Genomic DNA, 20,309 nt, shown 5'->3' with positions numbered 1-20,309 from the left:
TATTACATTATTACATCCATATCCAAGTAATCACAGTGAGACTTCTATACTTCAGATCTTGGACGCTTTTTACCAGGAGCACAAAGGGATGACACCTGTGGAGATTATCCCTTTCTAAATTTTTGTAACAGATCGTACAGATACGCCAGCATACTAGGCAGCGAGAAGATAACCTTGTTTTACTTTCCTGGCTTGCTTCTTCATGACATGATTTTATAATATTCCTTGCTTCCTTATTCACTGCCCTCTGTCCCTTCTTGCGTTCTGAAAGCATCGCGGAAGCATATAATACATTTCCAGCGGCCAATGGCTCATAAGTTACTGAAGTACGCATTTTTCTTGACAGAAGAAAAACCAAACAAAACAAAACAAAACTATACAGATATAAATAACAGAAAAGTATAATGTACTAACGAAGAAAGCTGGAGCGTTTAAATGGCGGAAAACGGAACACTACCCAAAGGCAACAAAATTTAGTACACAGTAAGACACAATTTATCGTATGGACTACCACTGCTCACATGCGCCGTTCCGATGTGAGCATATGGCCGGGCTACTTTTCCGCACCCCGCCTCAAATTTCCCACGGTGCGGCGCGAGAAACCGTGCCTCAACCACAACGCCGCGCGACCTGGCGCAGGCGCCTGTCGCGTCCCAGTCGCGTCGCGTCGCTATTTGCGCGATCCCATTTGAACCTGTGAAGTTACAAAAATGCGCCACACGCACTATACGCGTCTCAATTTGCGCCTAGCCTAAAGGCTAGACTCTTGATACATCAACGCCGTATCACGCAGGCGAGCAGCGAGATGGCAGCATAAACGCACTATTAAATTGAGGCAGCCAGACATTTGAACTGCGTGAAGATAATGCCAAGTTCAAAAATACGAAGTTCAAAGATACGCTGTATTTATTACAAAAAATATGAAAGCTTCAATTGAACAGCGAAAAAAATGACTTGTGTTCAAAGATATTTGCCTCTGAATCGCATAAAATGGCGTCATGTTTAAAGATTCACAATATTTCTGCGTCGAAAAAAATACATAAGCTTCACTTGAACTGACGCCATATTCAATGATATTTTCCTCTGCATTGAGTACACCATGGAGGTAAAAAAAAAAGAGTTGCGCTTACGTTGTTTTGAAGCGAGAGTGGGCGGGGCCTGCTGGCATTTTTAAGTAACCTAAACCATTAGCAGACTAATGTTGACGAGTGTTTCTTGTTCATTAATTCTCTCGTGTGCGCGCAACAACTGTTTTAAATACTAAAAATTATAGAGCTTACATGAGTAACATGGTGACAGGAAGGCAATTTGCTCTAGTAATACGGCACAATCAAAGTGACTTCATGGGGAAGTGTCACCGCGGTGAACTATGGGGGCACGAATGCGGTGAACTTACTGTTTTGGGCTCGTTAAGATGGCGGACATCGGCTTCAAGTTTGTGATGTAATGCCACATCCCCTCTTTTTTTTTTACGTCAATCGCGTACACCCACTTCTAACCACACAGGGAGACCAAAGATGTTCGCAGAAACCGGAAAGGTTGCGTAGGCAGTTATTAGTGGAACATCCCACTGTGCGCGGCCTGGTTTGGCCTGTGTGCAGATGAGTGTAAAAGACGTCCTTTCAGAATATCGACAAGTTGGAAGTCACAGAGCATAGGGCGCAGGCGATTTGGTCAATGCCAGAATAACTGAAGAATATGCAGCCTGAAATGTCAAAACAGTACGTATTGTGATCTACTGTGAGCTAGAAGTCTGATCTGTTTCACCCACAATTGTAAATGAAGTTTTACAGTGAAAAAATATAACACAGAAGAGTTATCGTAAGAGCGACTACGCCAGTTTGGTAGCTTGAATAGATCCGAGCTCTCTTTCAGCACCCAGCCCTGCCGAAGGTGAGAAGTGCATTGTCGAAAGGGCACGTCACGCTATAGTGGCGCTGCGTAGCAGGTCCACTACTGCGAATTACATTAAGACTGCCGACCGAAGATAATCTGTAAGGTAAGGTAAAATTTGGCATACATATCAGTCGGGTGACAGATCGTGTGTGGAGTAGAACCCATCATACAAAACACACTTGTCCCACACCAACACATACGCGCATACTTCTGTATTTCATGTCTCTCTCTGTTTTCGTGTACCAAATACTGTACTCGTTACACTTGTCATTTCTCCTAGAAACTAATCTAGGAATTGTGTGTTTTTGCGAAGGCTTTACCTTTTCTTCTTACACACACACATACACACATACAAACCTCAGTATTTTATTTCTCTCTCTGTTTCCTTATCTCAAATACTGTAATCCTTAAACATATATTCTTAGAAAAATGATTATGATGATAGTGAGGCATTGCTTACTGAGCGATCATCATATTAAAGCAAACGCTGGGAACTTACGAAAGAGCAAGTCTTATGTTTTACTCCATTCTTGAACAATCTAGCTTGGTTCCAAATGACAGTGCCTCCGATTTGATGACGTAAACACTAGAAATGAAAGAAAAAATTTGAACAAATTGGCTCTAAAATGTCAATTTTAGGATTTGGTGTTAGAAAACTTTCAAGAGTACACTCATGTTCAGAAAAAGCAGAGCAGCTTGCACGACTAGAGGATAGGGCGTTCATACCCACAGGACATGCACATTAGTATGTTCTGCAGAAATGATTAGCATTTCAGTCGCCTCGATCCAGCACGTGTCCTATTGCCTAGTAGGCACAGGGTCCGCCATGGGCCCTGACAACTTGTTTCGTGTATGATGGCATGGACGTGTACAAGGCGCGAATGGTGTACTGTGGTGCCGGCTGAGGGTGGCCGAGCGGTTCTAGGCGCTACAGTCTGGAACCGCGTGACCGCTACGGTCGCAGGTTCGAATCCTGCCTTGGGCATGGATGTGTGTGATGTGCTTAGGTTAATTAGGTTTAAGTAGTTCTAAGTTCTAGGGGACTGATGACCTCAGATGTTAAGTCCCATAGTGCTCAGAGCCATTTGAACCATTTTTTTGTACTGTGGTATAGCCATCCATGCTGCGTTCACCTGGTTCCAAAGTTCATATGTGACGGTTGCCATTGGGTCACGGCACTACACCCGTCGTTTCATCATATCCCACACATTTTCAACTGGCGCCAAGTCTGGTGATATAGCAGCTCAGGGCAAAAAGATGACATCTAGTGACATCAACAAGACACGTGTTCGTGCAACAACATTGTGTCGTGCATTGCCATGCTGAAAAATAGCATCTGGGATGTCGTGTAGAAAGGGCATGGCTACAGGTCGCAGAATGTCATTCACGTAGGTCACACTGGTCGCAGTGCCTTGAACACGCACCAACTGTGGTTTGTGGTTGTTTCCAATAGCACCCCACTGGCGAATGCAGTCACTGTGATGCCCCCCCCCCCCCCCCCTGTCTGCGGCGAACCAAATTATGGTCATCGTTTTCAAACAAACAGGACATGTATTCGTCCGAAAACGCTATTTGATGCCATACCTGTTCCCAGTGACATGTTTCTGCACATTCATCAAATGTAGGCGGAGAAGTGGACTATGCGCGGGTAACCCATGCCGTAATAAACGGCGATGGACTGTCACCCCTGACAGAGTACGATGTATTACACTGTTCCACTGTTGCGCCAGAGCCGAGGAGGACGCAGATCTGTCCTGCAATGCCACACGGATGAGGTTTCCATCTTCTCGGGGTGTGGTCTGGGTGGTGCGACCTGACTCATCTCGTCGTGATCTACGGCCTTCTGTGAACCATTCTGCTCACACCCGTTGCACTGCCGAAACACTTCGTCCCACACGAGCAGCAGTTTCTCCGATGGGTGCATCACATTCTCTCATACCAAGAATGCGTCATCTTTCAAACCCACTGATTTGACGGTATAATTCGTGCGAGACACCCTGCACGTCTACTCAAGTCACACTGATCCATCACATTCCGTTTATAGCGACAACGAGAGCCGCAGGCACATTTTACGAGTAGGTGGTATTAGGCCGCGATATGATGTTGACCTTGAACCCATGCGCCGACGTGCTTCAAATGTTAATCGTTTCTGCAGAACGTACTAATGTACCAGGTGATCAAAAAGTCAGTATAAATTTTAAAACTTAATAAACCACGTAATAATGTAGATAGAGAGGTAAAAATTGACACACATGTTTGGAATGACATGGGGTTTTATTAGAACAAAAAAAAACACCCCATATTGTTAGACGAGTGAAAGATTTGCTGCGCGCGTCGTTTGGTGATGATCGTGTGCTCAGCCGCCACTTTAGTCATGCTTGGCCTCCCAGGTCCCCAGACCTCAGTCCGTGCGATTATTGGCTTTGGGGTTACCTGAAGTGGCAAGTGTATCGTGATCGACCGACATCTCTAGGGATGGTGAAAGACAACATCCGACGCCAATGCCTCACCATAACACCGGACATGCTTTACAGTGCTCTTCACAACATTACTCCTCGACTACTGCCATTGTTGAGGAATGATGGTGGACATATTGAGCACTTCCTGTAAAGAACATCATCTTTGCTTTGTCTTACTTTGTTATGCTAAGCCGGCCAGTGTGGCCGAGCGTTTCTAGGCGCTACAGTCTGGAACCGCGCGACCGCTACGGTCGCAGGTTCGAATCCTGCCTCGGGCATGGATGTGTGTGATGTCCTTAGGTTAGTTAGGTTTAAGTAGTTCTAAGTTCTAGGGGACTGATGACCACAGCAGTTAAGTCCCATAGTGCTCAGAGCCATTTCAACCATTTTTTGTTATGCTAATTATTGCTATTCTGATCAGATGAAGAGCCGTCTGTCGGACTTTTTTGAACTCTTGTATTTTTTTGGCTCTAATAAAACCCCATGCCATTCCAAGCATGTGTGTCAATTTGTACCTCTCTATCTACATTATTCCGTGATTTATTCAGTTTTCAAATTTATACTGACTTTTTGATCACGCGGTACATGTCCTGTGAATATGAACATTCTATCTACAGTCGTTCAAGGTGATCTGTTTTTTCTGAACACGAGTTTACTATATTCCTGGGAAGTACCTCACAATTGATAAGCAGCTGGTTGGTTTCCGTGGAAGATGTCCATTCAGACAGTTTATATCTAGTAAACCTGCTCGTTGTGGCCTATAGGTGATTGCATTAGTGGATTGTAGGATTGATAATACATATTATGAATATGGAAGTTTGAAACAGCTGGCGGGATCTTTTGATGTAAGCAGTGCAGAAAAGGAGGTCCACATGAGAATTGCGAAACCAATTTTAGGCACGTGACGTCACATCATGAGCTATAATTGGTTTACTAGCTACCCTCTGATTCAAGAACTGCTTAAGAAGAAGACCACTTACGTTGGAACAGAATTACCTCAGGAATATTTGCCCAGCAAAATGGTTCTGAGCACTGTGGGACTTAACTTCTGAGGATATCAGTTCCCTAGAACTTAGAACTACTTAAACCTAACTAACCTAAGGACATCACACACATCCATACCCGAAGCAGAATTCGAACCTGCGACCGTAGCAGCAGCGCGGTTCCGGCATGAAGCGACTAGAACCGCTCTGCCACAGCGGCCAGCTTTTTATTTTGTAATTATGTGTCGCCGCACTGCACTGATCCCAACACATAAAGCGTGGTCTGCCTAACATAGCCGTTTTTGCTTGCATTGCACTTGGGCAAGGCTATGTCTTTCAGTTACTGGTTTTCTGACGCACCGTATTTTAATAATCACGACTTTCGAGCAGCACCGAGTTTCTGTTGCCACAAGGTAAGTTACAAAATTTGTTAGGGCCAGTTTAATATTAGTCAGGACCCGATAACATCATTTGCTGTTAAGATTTACTTTAAAAATTGTTATCAGAGTCAGTCTAGGTAAAATGTGGTTCAGATTTCATTTGTTTTTCGGACAGTTTTGTTTTTAAAGTGCGGTGTTACATTTGCGTGTGCGTAATTTAATTTGGAATTTTGTTTAATCAGTTCACATACATTAATTTACAGAGAATTTTTAATAGAAGCATTTGGACTTTTATTCTTTAAAAATTCGATGTGTAATTTTATGTAGAATTTTTATTCTATTAGTTTTGTATGTTGAAATTGCAAGGCACATATTGTTAGTCATGCTTTGTAACCTTATTTACTGCACTGTGCAACACGAAATTCCTCAGGTCATCTTTTTTAGGGTATAGTTTTTCGTTTTTTAAAAGTTAACATCAATGCAGTTTGACATCTGGCAGCTCTTTTTTATTAGATAGCGTTTACGTAATCACACCACTTGCATTGTTCAGCTTAACATTAGACACAGACATATACGGAAGTTTAGTTTTCAACAACAAAATACAAAAGAACAGCATAAAACAACAACAGTTATAAACTGTCTATGTGCCAAAGATTGCGTGAAATCACTGCGGAAAAACATAATCGAAGATTGCAGATATTGTGTTAGAAAGTGCGCACGGCCACACTGTGAATGAGGCCGCCTGATTATTTGGTGTATCAGCATGGATTGCCCAACGTATCTACAAGAAACGGAGTACAGTTCGCAGCCTAACCGACACTGACCGGAGACGAGTGTCTCGTATTGTCAGTGACAATCGTTCTGCAACCTGACGGGAATTGGTGCAGTCAGTGAATTCAAGTCCATCTTAACTAGTCACTGAGCGAACATTGCGATAACTCCGTACAACGGACATTGCTCACAGTGGCACATAACGCTGCACATCCTGAATGGACCAAGCAACACAAAAACTGGACAATGGCTGACTTTGATTCTATACTTTTCCGGTTTTCCCACAGTCCGTGATTCACTACCACACAATGCTGTGCAACAAAAGTGCATTTTCAGAAGCTTCTTACTTAAATTAAGGCCTATGTTAGATACTAGTAGACTACTTTTGGTCAGGGATGCCCTCTTTGCCTGTGCTAGCCTGACATTTTATGCCCTTTCATGCTTAGTCTGCCACGCGTTATTTTGCTTTCAATGAAGCAGAATTTCTTAACTTCGCCTATTCCGTGGTTACCAGTTTTGAAGTTAAGTTGATCGCTATTCTCATTTCAGGTACTCATTAATTTTGTCTTTCTTCTGTGTTTGTTAGAGTTTAATGATTGGCCTGTTCATTCCATTCAACAGGTCTTGCAGTTCTTCTCCCCTTTCACTGAGGTTGACAATGTCTTCTGAGAATCATAGGTTTGATATCATTTCACCTTGAATTTTGATGTCAGTCTTGAACCTTGCTTTCAGTCTCGTCATTGCTTCTTCAATATGTGTGTGTGTGTGTGTGTGTGTGTGTATTGTTGAACAGTAGGGACGAAAGACTGTATCCTTGCCTCACATTCTTTTTAATCCAGGCACGTAATTCTTGGTCTTCCAGTCTTCTTGTTCTCTGCTGATTCTTGTACATACTGTGTATTTCCTGTCTTTCCCTATAGCTCATTCGTATTTTTATGAAAATGTCTCTCACCTTGTACTCCTTTGAACGCTTTTTCTAGGTTCACAAATAGTATGAAGGTGGTGTGACTTTTCTTAAGTTTTGGTTTGGTTATATGCGCAACGTCAGAACTGGTTCTATGGGGCCATTACCTTTCCCTGAAGCAAAACGACTCGTTATCTATCAGATCAACTTGAATAGCCGTTTGCTTGCCATTTCAGCCAATAATTTTACAAATTCCGACAGAATTCATTGGTGATCTTGCAGCTCTCGAAGAATGAAATTATAATGAAATCTAGACCATTAGATACTTACAGGTGTTGATAAATATCAGCAGGGACAGTTGAAAAATGTGTGCCCGACCGGGACTCGAACCCGGGACATTCTGTCCACACTGCCTCATTTGATCTCAAGTGTTACAAATCTCTGTAAATTGCGACTAATACTGGATCTCGTATATCTTTCATATCGAATTCCATTTCTTCTTCTACCTCGTTATCAGTCAAGTTCTTCCCCTTGTACGAACTTTCAGTGTAATATTCCCACCTATCTGCTCTCCTGGTGTTTAACGGTAGAGTTCCCATTGCACTCTTAATGTTGCCGCCCTAACTTTGAGTTTTACCGACAGTTCTTTGACTTTCCTGTGTGCTGAATTAGGTCTTCCAACGGTCATTTCTTTTTCAATATCTTCACATTTTTCCTGAACCCATTTCACATTGGCTTCCTTGCACTTCCTGTTTATTTATTTCGTAAGTGACTTAGATTACTGTGTTCCTGTCTTTCCTTGATCATTTTTGTATTTTTTCTTCATCGAAGTTGAAGTATTTGTTCTACTAACCAAGTTTTCTTCACCTTTAAGTTTCTTTTATCTGTGTTTGTCTGTTCACCGCCTGTGATTGCCCATTTTACAGATGTCCATTCCTCGTCACTGAACTGCCTGCTGCAGGGTACAGCATCGCAATATTTACAGTCCTAGAGAATTTCAAACGCATCTCATTTTCCCTCAGTTCTTCAACATCCCACTTCTTCCATGTTGAATCTTCTGGACGATCCTCTTAAAACTCAATGTACTCTTCATCTTACTAAATTGTAGACTGAGTCTATACAGGTTCCTTACACTCCACTGTCTCACTTCGGACGCTCTGTCTGATAATACAACTGGAATCTTTCCATGTTTCAAGCTCTTTCGCGAGTATCTTGGCATTGCGATTCTTGAACGGTGTGGTTCCTATAACTAGCCGTACCGTAGGTGCAACCACAACGGAGGGGTATCTGTTGAGAGGCCAGACGAACGTGTGGTTCCTGAAGAGGGGCAGCAGCCTTTTCAGTAGTTGCAGGGGCAACAGTCTGGATGATGGACTGATCTGGCCTTGTAACACTAACCAAAATCGCCTTACTGTTCTGGTACTGTGAACGGCTGAAAGCAAGGGGAAACTACAGCCGGAATTTTTCCCAAGGGCATGCAGCTTTACTGTATGGTTAAATGATGATGGCATCCTCTTGGGTAAAATATTCCGGAGGTAAAATAGTCCCCCATTCGGATCTCCGGGCGGGGACTACTCAGGAGGACGTTGTTATCAGGAGAAAGAAAGCTGGAGTTCTACGGATCGGATCGTGGAAGGTAGGTTAGAAAATTTAAAAAGGGAAATGGATAGGTTAAAGTTAGATATAGAGGGAATTAGTGAAGTTCGGTGGCGGGAGGAACAAGACTTTTGGTCAGGTGAATACAGGGTTATAAATATAAAATCCAATAGGGGTAATGCAGGAGTAGGTTTAATAATACATAAAAAAATAGGAGTAGGTGTAAGCTACTACAAACAGCATAGTGAACGCATTATTGTGGCCAAGATAGACACGAAGCCCACGCCTACTACAGTAGTACAAGTTTATATGCCAACTAGCTCTGCAGATGACGAAGAAATTGATGAAATGTATGATGAGATAAAAGAAATTATTCAAGTGGTGAAGGGAGACGAAAATTTAATAGTCATGGGCTACTGGAATTCAAGAGTAGGCGCTGCAGTCTGGAACCGCAAGACAGCTACGGTCGCAGGTTCGAATCCTGCCTCGGGCATGGATGTTTGTGATGTCCTTAGGTTAGTTAGGTTTAACTAGTTCTAAGTTCTAGGGGAATAATGACCTCAGCAGTTGAGTCCCATAGTGCTCAGAGCCATTTGAACCATCAAGAGTAGGAAAAGGGAGAGAAGGAAACATAGTAGGTGAATATGGATTAGGGCTAAGAAATGAAAGACGAAGCCGCCTGGTAGAATTTTGTGCAGAGCATAACTTAATCATAGCTAACACTTGGTTTAAGAATCATGAAAGAAGGTTATATCTATGGAAGAAACCTGGAGATACTAAAAGGTATCAGTTAGATTATATAATGGTAAGACAGAGATTTAGGAACCAGGTTTTAAATTGTAAGACATTTCCAGGGGCAGATGTGGACTCTGACCACAATCTGTTGGTTATGAACTGTAGATTAAAACTGAAGAAACTGCAAAAAGGTCGGAATTTAAGGAGATGGGACCTGGATAAACTGAAAGAACCAGAGGTTGTACAGAGTTTCAGGGAGAGCATAAGGGAACAATTGACAGGAATGGGGGAAAGAAATACAGTAGAAGAAGAATGGGTAGCTTTGAGAGATGAAACAGTGAAGGCAGCAGAGGATCAAATAGGTAAAAAGACGAGGGCTAGTAGAAACCCTTGGGTAACAGAAGAAATATTGAATTTAATTGATGAAAGGAGAAAAGTAAAAATGCAGTAAATGAAGCAGACAAAAAGGAATACAAACGTCTCAAAAATGATATCGACAGGAAGTGCAAAATGGCTAAGCAGGGATGGCTAGAGGACAAATGTAAGGATATAGAGACTTATCTCACTAGGGGTAAGATAGATACTGCCTACAGGAAAATTAAAGAGACCTTTGGAGTAAGGAGAACCACTTGCATGAATATCAAGAGCTCAGGTAGAAACCCAGTTCTAAGCAAAGAAGGGAAATCAGAAAGGCGGAAGGAGTATATAGAGGGTCTATACAAGGGCGATGTACTTGAGGACAATATTATGGAAATGGAAGAGGATGTAGATGAAGATGAAATGGGAGATATGATATTGCGTGAAGAGGCCCCCGGAGTAGACAACATTCCATTAGAACTATTCACAGCCTTGGGAGAGCCAGTCCTGACAAAACTCTACCATCTGGTGAGCAAGATGTATGAGACAGGCGAAATACCCTCAGACTTCAAGAAGAATATAATAATCCCAGTCCCAAAGAAAGCAGGTGTTGACAGATGTGAAAATTACCGAAATATCAGTATAATAAGTCACAGCTGCAAAATACTAACGCGAATTCTTTACAGACGAATGGAAAAACTGATAGAAGCCGACCTCGGGGAAGATCAGTTTGGATCCCGTAGAAATGTTGGGACACGTGAGGCAATACTGACCCTACGACTTATCTTAGAAGAAAGATTAAGGAAAGCAAACCTACGTTTCTAGCATTTGTAGACTTAGATAAAGCTTTTGACAATGTTGATTGGAATACTCTCTTTCAAATTCAGAAGGTGGAAGGGTAAAATACCGACAGCGAAAGGCTATTTACAATTTGTACAGAAAGCAGATGGCAGTTATAAGAGTCGAGGGGTATGAAAGGGAAGCAGTGAGACAGGGTTGTAGCTTGTCCCCGATGTTATTCAATCTGTATATTGAGCAAGCAATAAAGGAAACAAGAGAAAAGTTCGGAGTAGGTATTAAAATCCATGGAGAAGAAATAAAAAGTTTGAGGTTCGCCGATGACATTGTAATTCTGTCAGAGACAGCAAAGGACTTGGAAGAGCAGTTGAACGGAATGGAATGTAGTTGAATTAAGTCGGGTGATGCTGAGGGAATTAGATTAGGAAATGAGACACTTAAAGTAGTAAATGAGTTTTGCTATTTGGGGAGCAAAATAACTGATGATGGTCGAAGTAGAGAGGGTATAAAATGTAGACTGGCAATGGCAAGAAAAGCGTTTCTGAAGAAGAAAAATATGTTAACATCGAGTATAGATTTAAATGTCAGGAAGTCCTTTCTGAAGGTATTTGTATGGAGTGTAGCCATGTATGGAAATGAAACGTGGACGATAAATAGCTTAGACAAGAAGAGAATAGAAGCATTCGAAATGTGGTGCTACAGAAGAATGCTGAAGATTAGATGGGTAGATCACATAACTAATGATGAGGTGTTGAACAGAATTGGGGAGAAGAGGAGCTTGTGGCACAACTTGACTAGAAGAAGGGATCGGTTGGTAGGACATGTTCTGAGACATCAAGGGATCACCAATTTAGTATTGGAGGCCAGTGTGGAGGGTAAAAATCATAGAGGGAGACCAAGAGATGAATACACTAAGCAGATTCAGAGGGATGTAGGCTGCAGTAGGTACTGGGAGATGAAGAAGTTTGCACAGGATAGAGTAGCATGGAGAGCTGCATCAAACCAGTCTCAGGACTGAAGACCACAACGACAACAACTCTTGTCATGTTGCTCTATATACCTTTGTATATTTTCTGTGAATTGCATTTTGGTTTCTTGACTATCTGATGATTGGTATCTCACGGAACACGTCAAATAAAGTCATTGGTTTTTTAACTAATAACATTTCGTTTAGCAACCAATTCAACAGTTTTACAGCACTCATATTATTATGCAATATGGCAGCACCCTTCGCGCGTGACATTATGTCACAATTACAATTTAATCTGAAAAGTTAACTGGGCCCTTTTCTATTATAAGAATTAAATTAAATTTTATTTTGTTGACAAAGAAACTTCAACGGCATTAGCACCTAGCAATGTGAATAATTATCACTGTAACAGTTGTATGACTGTATTCTGTTCCATGTTTGATCCTTTGTGTACTGGATTCGTGACTGCTGAACCCAGGTCGAGATGCAAATCGCACAATACGAAACGTACGAAATAGATCACAACGTTTCAACTGATGTCATTACTGGTTATAGTCTATTTCAATTAGGACTAGTTATAATGTATAACAGTTGTAGATACGAGGCAAACAAGTTGTAAGGCAATAATAGTGGTTGGTATAGATGGCAGAACCCGATCTGACAGTCGAGAATGTTAAATGCCGATACCAAAGGTACATACATAAGGAGGTCTGCCCCTGGCCCGCGTATTATCTAGCGAAACAGGTGACTCACAAGTTGCGCTACTTGGATGGCTACACGGAGTTTTACATTAAGGATTCCATACATTTAACCCAGCGCATATCAAGTTGTATGGCTCTAATGGTCAAGTTTGAAATAAAGTCTCTATTTCCAATGTTCGTACAGCTGAAACCATTAACATACTACAGGAGAGAATACCTTCAGTCATCAGCGATTTGGTGCAATTGTGCTTGACATCAACGCATCCTAGCTGACAGGGAACAGTCTATGAGCAAACAGAGGGAGCGCTTATAAGTTCCCTGGTACCTATAGCGTATTCATTGGAGCATTCGAACAAACAGCGCTAAGTTCGGCACCGCTGTGCCCACGTTCTTCATGTGGTCGCAAGGGAAAGTAAAACTATGCATAGGCCTACATTTCATGGTAGAAACAGAAAATAAAGGAGCTATTCCTTTTGTGGAAGTAGAATAGCACAGAACACCTAGCGGCAAACAAGTACACTAAAGTTATTTGCTTGCAAATTCATACCAACATCTGCAAAAGAAAAGTGCAACGTAATCTGACAGCTAGAGTTGACGTGATTAGAGTCACTGACAATATCCAACATGAATGGAATGATCTTTAAACAACATTTCTTCCGAATGGATTTAATAACTACACTACTGGCCATTAAAATTGCTACACCAAGAAGAAATGCAGATGATAAACGTGTATTCACTGGACAAATATATTATACTAGAACTGACATGTGATTAGATTTTCACGCAATTTGGGTGCATAGATCCTGAGAAATCAGTACCCAGAACAACCACCTCTGGCCGTAACAACGGCCTTGATACACCAGGGCATTGAGCCAAACAGAGCTTGGATGGCGTGTACAGGTACAACTGCCCATGCAGCTTCAACACGATACCACAGTTCATTGTGGCGTATTGTGACGAGTCAGTTGCTCGGTCACCATTGACCAGACGTTTTCAGTTGGTGAGAGATCTGGAGAATGTGCTGGCCAGGGCAGCAGTCGAACATTTTCTGTCTCCAGAAAGGCCCGTACAGGACCTGCAACATGCGGTCGTGCATTATGAAATGTAGGGTTTCGCAGAGATCGAATGAAGTGTAGAGCCACGAGTCGTAACACATCTGAAATGTAACGTCCCCTGTTCAAAGTGCCGTCAATGCGAACAAGAGGTGATCGAGGCGTGTAACCAATGGCACCCCATACCATCACGCCGGGTGATACGCCAGCATGGCGATGACGAATACACGCTTCCAATGTGCGTTCACCGCGATGTCGCCAAACACGGATGGGACCATCATCATGCTGTAAAAAGAATCTTGATTCATCCGAAAAAATGACGTTTTGCCATTCGTGCACCCAGGTTCGTCGTTGAGTACACCATCACAGGCGCTCCTGTCTGTGATGCAGCGTCAAGGGTAACCGCAGCCATGGTCTCCGAGCTGGTAGTCCATGCTGCTGCAAACGTCGTTGAACTGTTCGTGCAGATGGTTGTTGTCTTGCAAACGCCCCCATCTGTTGACTCAGGGATCGAGACGTGGCTGCACGATCCGTTACAGCCATGCGGATAAGATGCCTGTCATCTCGACTGCTAGTGATACGAGGCCGTTGGGATCCAGCACGGTATTCCGTATTACCCTCCCGAACCCACCGATTCCATTTTCTGCTAACAGTCATTGGATCTCGACCAACGCGAGCAGCAATGTCGCGATACGATAAACCGCAGTCGCGATAGGCTGCAATTCGACCTTTATCAAAGTCGGAAACGTGATGGTACGCATTTCTCCTCCTTACACGAGGCATCACAACAACGTTTCACCAGGCAACGCCGGTCAACTGCTGTTTGTGTATGAGAAATCGGTTGAAACGTTCCTCATGTCAGGACGTTGTAGGTGTCACCAAGGGCGCTAACCTTATTTGAAAGCTCTGAAAAGCTAATCATTTGCATATCACAGCATCTTCTTCCTGTCGGTTAAATTTCGCGCCTGTAGCACGTCATCTTTGTGGTGTAGCAATTTTAATGGCCAGTAGTATAGAACATACAACGAGCTGTAAAGTACATGAAAATAAAGCAGGAAAAGGAATAGAAAAATCTGTTTCCATTGCTCGCTTACTTCATTATGCGAGAGGCTCCAGAAACCGCGTAAGCAAGGGGAGGAGTGAAACCAATATTCCAGAGCCGTCGCAAGATCCAAAATCTGTTGAGATCCACTAAGGACTCCGTTGACGCTCTCCACGTCGCAGAAATCTACGAACTTCGATGTAGTTGCGGCGAAGTCTACTTGGCGAAGCCGGGAGAATGATTAACATTCACATGTCGGAGCATGGGCGGTTCGTGTGCTGGGGAAACATAAAAACCCAACTGTGGCTGATCACTACAAGGACTGCGACCGATGTGTTAATTTTCAAGAACCTCGTGTGCTTTCTCGGCAGCTGTGGATGCAATAGCGAAAAATGAGAGAGGGTATTGCAACAATTAAACTCTTTCACACCACGAACAGAAAGCACAAGTCAGATCTGTCCACAAGGAGGTTAGTCGAAATGATACACAAAACTAGCCTCCAATAACCTTGGCATCCATTTGTTGTAGAATCTTAGACCAGACTCTGAACTTAAACATAAAGAGGTGTCTCTAACAGAACGACCCCCTCCATGCCAACCAGCATGGATTGGAAAACGTAGGACATATGAAACCCAATTCGAAATTTTCTCGTGTGACGCCCTGAAAGCCATGGATAAAGACGGTCAGGTAGATGCACTGTTTCTAGATTTCCTAAAAGCATTTGACTCTGTATTACACCTACTCTTATTATCAAAAGTACGATCGTATGGCGTATCGGGCGAAATTTGTGACTTGATTGAGGGTTTCTTTGTCGGGAGGACACAACATGTTATCTCGGATGGAGATTCATAGACAGATGTAGAAATAACTTCAGATGTGACTGAGGAAAGTGTGTTGGGACCCTTGCTGATCATGTTGTCCATCAATGATCTTGTGGACAATATACTTCACATCAGCAACAATAATTATTGCCGCACCTACAGGAATTAAGGTATTCAGATGATTAGCTACATTATCTGGAACTAAATTTAAGTTTAACCCACCATTATTATGAGCTCTAGGATTTAGTTTTTTATCCACAATTGGTGGATTAACAGACCTAGTATTAGCAAATTCATCCCTTGACATAGAAAACCTCAGACTTCTTACAGATGATCAAGTTTTCGATAATGATGTACTGTCTGAAATAAGCTGCGAAGATATTCTGTCAGATCTTGATAATATTTTAAAGTGGCGCAAAGAATGACAACTTGCTTTAAATGTTCAGAAATTTAAAACTGCGTACTTCACAAAACGATATGACTATAATATTAGTGAGTCACAGTTGGAATTGGTCAACTCATGCAAATATGTGGGTCTAAAACTTTGTAGGAATATGAAATGGAATGATCACATAGTCTCAGCTGTGAATTAAGTATATGGTAGATTTCAGTTTATTGGTAGGATGGTGAGGAAATGCAATCAGTCTACAAAAGAGATTGCTTAGAAATCGCTCGTGCGACCAATCCTAGAACGTTGCTCAAGTGTGTGGGGTGCATACCAGATAGAACTAACAGTGGATATCGAATGTAAACAGAGAAGGGCAGCACGAATGGTCACAGGTTTGTTTGACCTGTGGGAGAGTGTCACACAGATGTTGAAACAACTGAAGTTGCAGACTCCTGAAGACAAACGGAAACTATCTCGAGAAAGTTCACTAACGAAGTTTCAAGAACTGGATTTAAATGATGACTCTAGGAATATTCTAAAACCTCCTACATGTTGCTCCTTAGGGATCGTGAGGACGAGATTAGATTAATTACAGCACGCATAGAGGCATTTAAACAGTCACTCTCCCCGCACTCCATATGATAGTGGAATGGGGAAAAGTCCTTGTAACTGGTACAACTCTCTGCCATGCGGTTCGCAGTGGTTCACAGAATATAGATGTAGATCAGGAGCAGTCCACTTTTGTATCTCCGTTAGTAGTAACATTTTCTAACTGCCCATCTCTTCCACAGTAGTATGATGTGTAAAGTAAAGCCGCGCGGGATTAGCCGAGCGGTCTAAAGGCGCTGCAGTCATGGGCTGTGCGGCTAGTCCCGGCGGACGTTCGAGTCCTTCCTCGGGCATGGGTGTGTGTGTTTGTCCTTAGGATAATTTAGGTTAAGTAGTGTGTAAGCTTAGGGACTAATGACATTAGCAGTTAAGTTCCGTAAGATTTCACACACATTTGAACATTTTTGTAAAGTAAAATTTATAAAAATGGTTCAAATGGCTCTGAGCACTATGGGACTCAACTTCTAAGGTCATCAGTCCCCTAGAACTTAGAACTACTTAAACCTAACTAACCTAAGGATATCACACACATCCATGCCCGAGGCAGGATTCGAACCTGCGACCGTAGCGGTCGCGCGGTTCCAGATTGTAGCGCCTAGAACCGCTCGGCCACCCTGGCCGGCCGTAAAATTTATAAAGCAGAGTTACAACAAGATAAAGCACATAATAATAACCGCTTACCAAATACTTTATTTAAAAATTTTACGAAAATCTAACGAAAATGTTTTTAAAATCCTTACTGCCTGCATCCCACTATGAAACCTGGAACGCCCATTAGCGATCAGTAGAGACCAGGGTGACTACCGCTGATGTATCGAGTGATTATAATTAAACTTTCCCTGTCTAACACGTCATAACGTGGAAATTAATTACCGTACGAGTACCAAACTTGGTGGCATCAGTGTCAAGGACATGGAGAAGAGAGATAATGCAGAATCAATTCAGTTGAAACACTTTTAATGTGCTGCTACAGTACATCGAACCATTACATACCGGTACCATTACTGCTACAAAAGGGGCTCAATATGGCACCCATCAATGTCCAGAGCAATCTGAAGGCGCAGGATTGCATTCTGCACAGCAGAACGAAGCTCTATTGATATGCTGCGCTTCTGATCAGCTCATGTGTGATTGTTCCCCTAGTAAACCCTGTTCTTCAAGTAGCCCCCCAACCAGAAATCACTGGGAGTGAGATCAGGTAATCGTGCCGGCTACGCATTTGGAAACGGTCGGCTGATAATTCGATCGTTTCCAAATGTGTTTCGGAGAAGCAGGCGAACTTCACGAGCAATGTGCAGTGGGGGCCCCATCTTTTATTAAAACTGTTGAGATAAGTGCGTCTCTCTCCTTAGGGAGGGTATCACATGCTGGCGAAGCATATCGCAGTAACACTGGCCAGTCACACTGCACATATTTGGTCCTGTCGCGCCAACCTATTCAAAAAACAATGGGCTAATGATGAACGTAGCTGTGAAGCCACACCATATGGTTACACTTTCACCATACAGAGAAACTTCATGCACAGTGACTAAAGGTGAAGATCCCCACACTTGGCAATTCTGTTGTTCACCCATCAGAGAGGTCTCTCCATAGGATGGTCCAAGACCAGCCATTGTCAGCTTCAATCCTTGTGAGAAAGTGGAGAGCCAAGTGAACAAGTCGTTGAGCATCCTGAGGTGCAAGCTGCTGTACGATGTGCATCTTGTACGGACACCATTTGGCAATGGTTCGAAGCACCTTCTGGACGGTGGACCATGGGATGTTCAACTGTCGTGACACAGCACACGTACTGCCCGACAATCGGGAACTGCGCGCAGATTTGTCTGCCATAGCAATAGCGATTTCATAAACCACCTATGGTGCAGTTAGTCGTCGGCTATAGCGAATCGACAGCTTGTACTCATGGATAGTGTTTTCCTGCTCGTCAGTTCTCTTTTAGGCCTTTGTTGGTACTGTATAGACCAGGCTTATAGGGATCTACTGACTGACAAACACACACGGCCCATTGGACTGGTATTGCTGGCAGCCAGGCCATCCTCTTCATTCTGTTTCATGTACTAGGCAACGCCCAGTGCTCTAGTTGATTCGAACTTCTTCTTCATGCTCCCCACAGCAGGTGGGGAAAGAGTACCCTTCTGTAATCCTTTCAGCCGGCTATGTTCATGAAGTGCAGCTGCAGCATTACTGTTGTTTTGATAATAGAGCTTCACCAACAATGCTCTCTCTGCTCCTTTTTTCCAAGCTCATGTTGACACTTCAACAAGTGCATTGCAACTGGTCAGGTGTGAGAGAGTATGAATCACGATGACCTATCACGGCACCTGGTTGCCAAATTTGGCACCCCATTCTCTGGACATTAGTGCTACCAAGTTTGGTACTCGCACGGTAATTATTTTCCTTGTTATAACGTGTTAAATAGGGGAAGTTTAATTATAACCACCCGGTACATGAAGCAGAATGAGGACGACTAAAAGTTACCCACGGCCTGGCTGCCAGCGATACCAGTCCAATGGGCCGTGTGTGTTTGCTAGCCAGCAGATCCCTGTGAGCCTGGTCTGTACAGTACAAACAAAGGTCTAAAAGAGAACTGACGAGCAGGAAAACACTACTCATGAGTACAAGCTGCCGATTCGCTATAGCCTACCAATTAGTTACCAGAACAGGACAGGTAACTGTATGGCTGCCCCTCCACTGCAATCTTTACTTCGAATTATCTAGTATTATCCCAAAATGACACGTTTATAACCACCTGACAACTGAATTAGCAAAACGTAAAGGGGAAGACCATCGTCAGAACCCGGCAGTTAATTTCCCTGAAGAGAACCTCAGTGAACAGGGTGGAAATGTCGGTGTTTCAGTTGTTTTTAGCATTTCATGATACAGTCTAATACCAAAAAAATTTTTTTTTCAAATTGGCATTGACGGCAGAAGCCCACAAATTTATAAACATGTGATTATCCAAAGATTAACTGATTACAAATAGGAAAATGCTTTGCGGTATATTTGAAATGACTGGCGGTATGAATTGAAAAAGTCTTCAGTCTCAACTTTTCGTGTTTCATTAACTACACGATGCATTTCGGAACCTGTGGGTCCATCATCAGGTGTAATTTGTGTTATTTCTTCTCTTGAATGAGGTGAAATGCATAAGCTCAAAATATGGTTAAAATTTTTAAAAAAAGTGCTTGAAATGAGTTAACTAGAATGCACTTACACTAGACGTAAATCATTAATGTAATTTGAGGCATGAAACACTGCCACACTGGGAACTTGTTTCACTTACTCTTATTAACTTGAATAGTACTCACATTCAAAGCAACAAACTCTAACTCCATCGACAGTATCTCATGTGTCAAATATCCTGTGATCATCTTACCTTATGGTGTCCGGAAACTCTTCAGTCTTGATATCGTCCTCTGCATGCAGCACATGTCCAAACATCCCAGATGACTTCCTCAGATTTTCTTCTTGATTGATGCAACCCTGAATTGTTTCCTTACAGTGTCATTTAAAACCTGATTCAGTCAAGTACATCTAAGCATCTTGGTGTCCATGACCCCCAGTCATCATTCTGTCTCTTTAGTAGCTGGCCAACACTCAGTGCTGTGGAAAGCAGCAGGATTAGTCTGGAAGATCTTTGACTTTAGTTGTTCATTAATCCAATGATTGCTGGTGACGCCTGTTGTTTGCCACTTCATCCAGGCTGCCTGCGTCTTTACGTTGATCTTGTCTATAAGTTGGCAAACACTACAGATTGTAAAACAGAGATATTTAAATTTTGATAGTCTTGGTAGATCTTCTCTGTCAATGACAATAGTCACAACTACTCACAGACCTGACGTCATGT

The 20,309-nt window shown here is 42.7% G+C and overlaps 1 long non-coding RNA gene across 1 annotated transcript in view; it reads right to left on the bottom strand.

Annotated features, from left to right (window-relative positions):
• Window positions 1-2,402: 2,402 nt before the first annotated feature.
• LOC124713682 overlaps window positions 2,403-20,309 on the bottom strand; it is a 38,827-nt gene continuing 20,920 nt past the window's right edge. Inside the window, exon 3 of the long non-coding RNA XR_007005635.1 lies at window positions 2,403-2,482. This is a non-coding gene — a long non-coding RNA (uncharacterized LOC124713682). The remainder of the gene's footprint in view (window positions 2,483-20,309) is intronic.

This window comes from Schistocerca piceifrons, chromosome 1 (genome assembly GCF_021461385.2).
Source record: "Schistocerca piceifrons isolate TAMUIC-IGC-003096 chromosome 1, iqSchPice1.1, whole genome shotgun sequence".
Taxonomy (NCBI): domain Eukaryota; kingdom Metazoa; phylum Arthropoda; class Insecta; order Orthoptera; family Acrididae; genus Schistocerca; species Schistocerca piceifrons.
The sequence above is the reverse complement of the archived record's forward strand: the minus strand, read 5'-3'. Positions and strand labels throughout refer to the sequence as shown.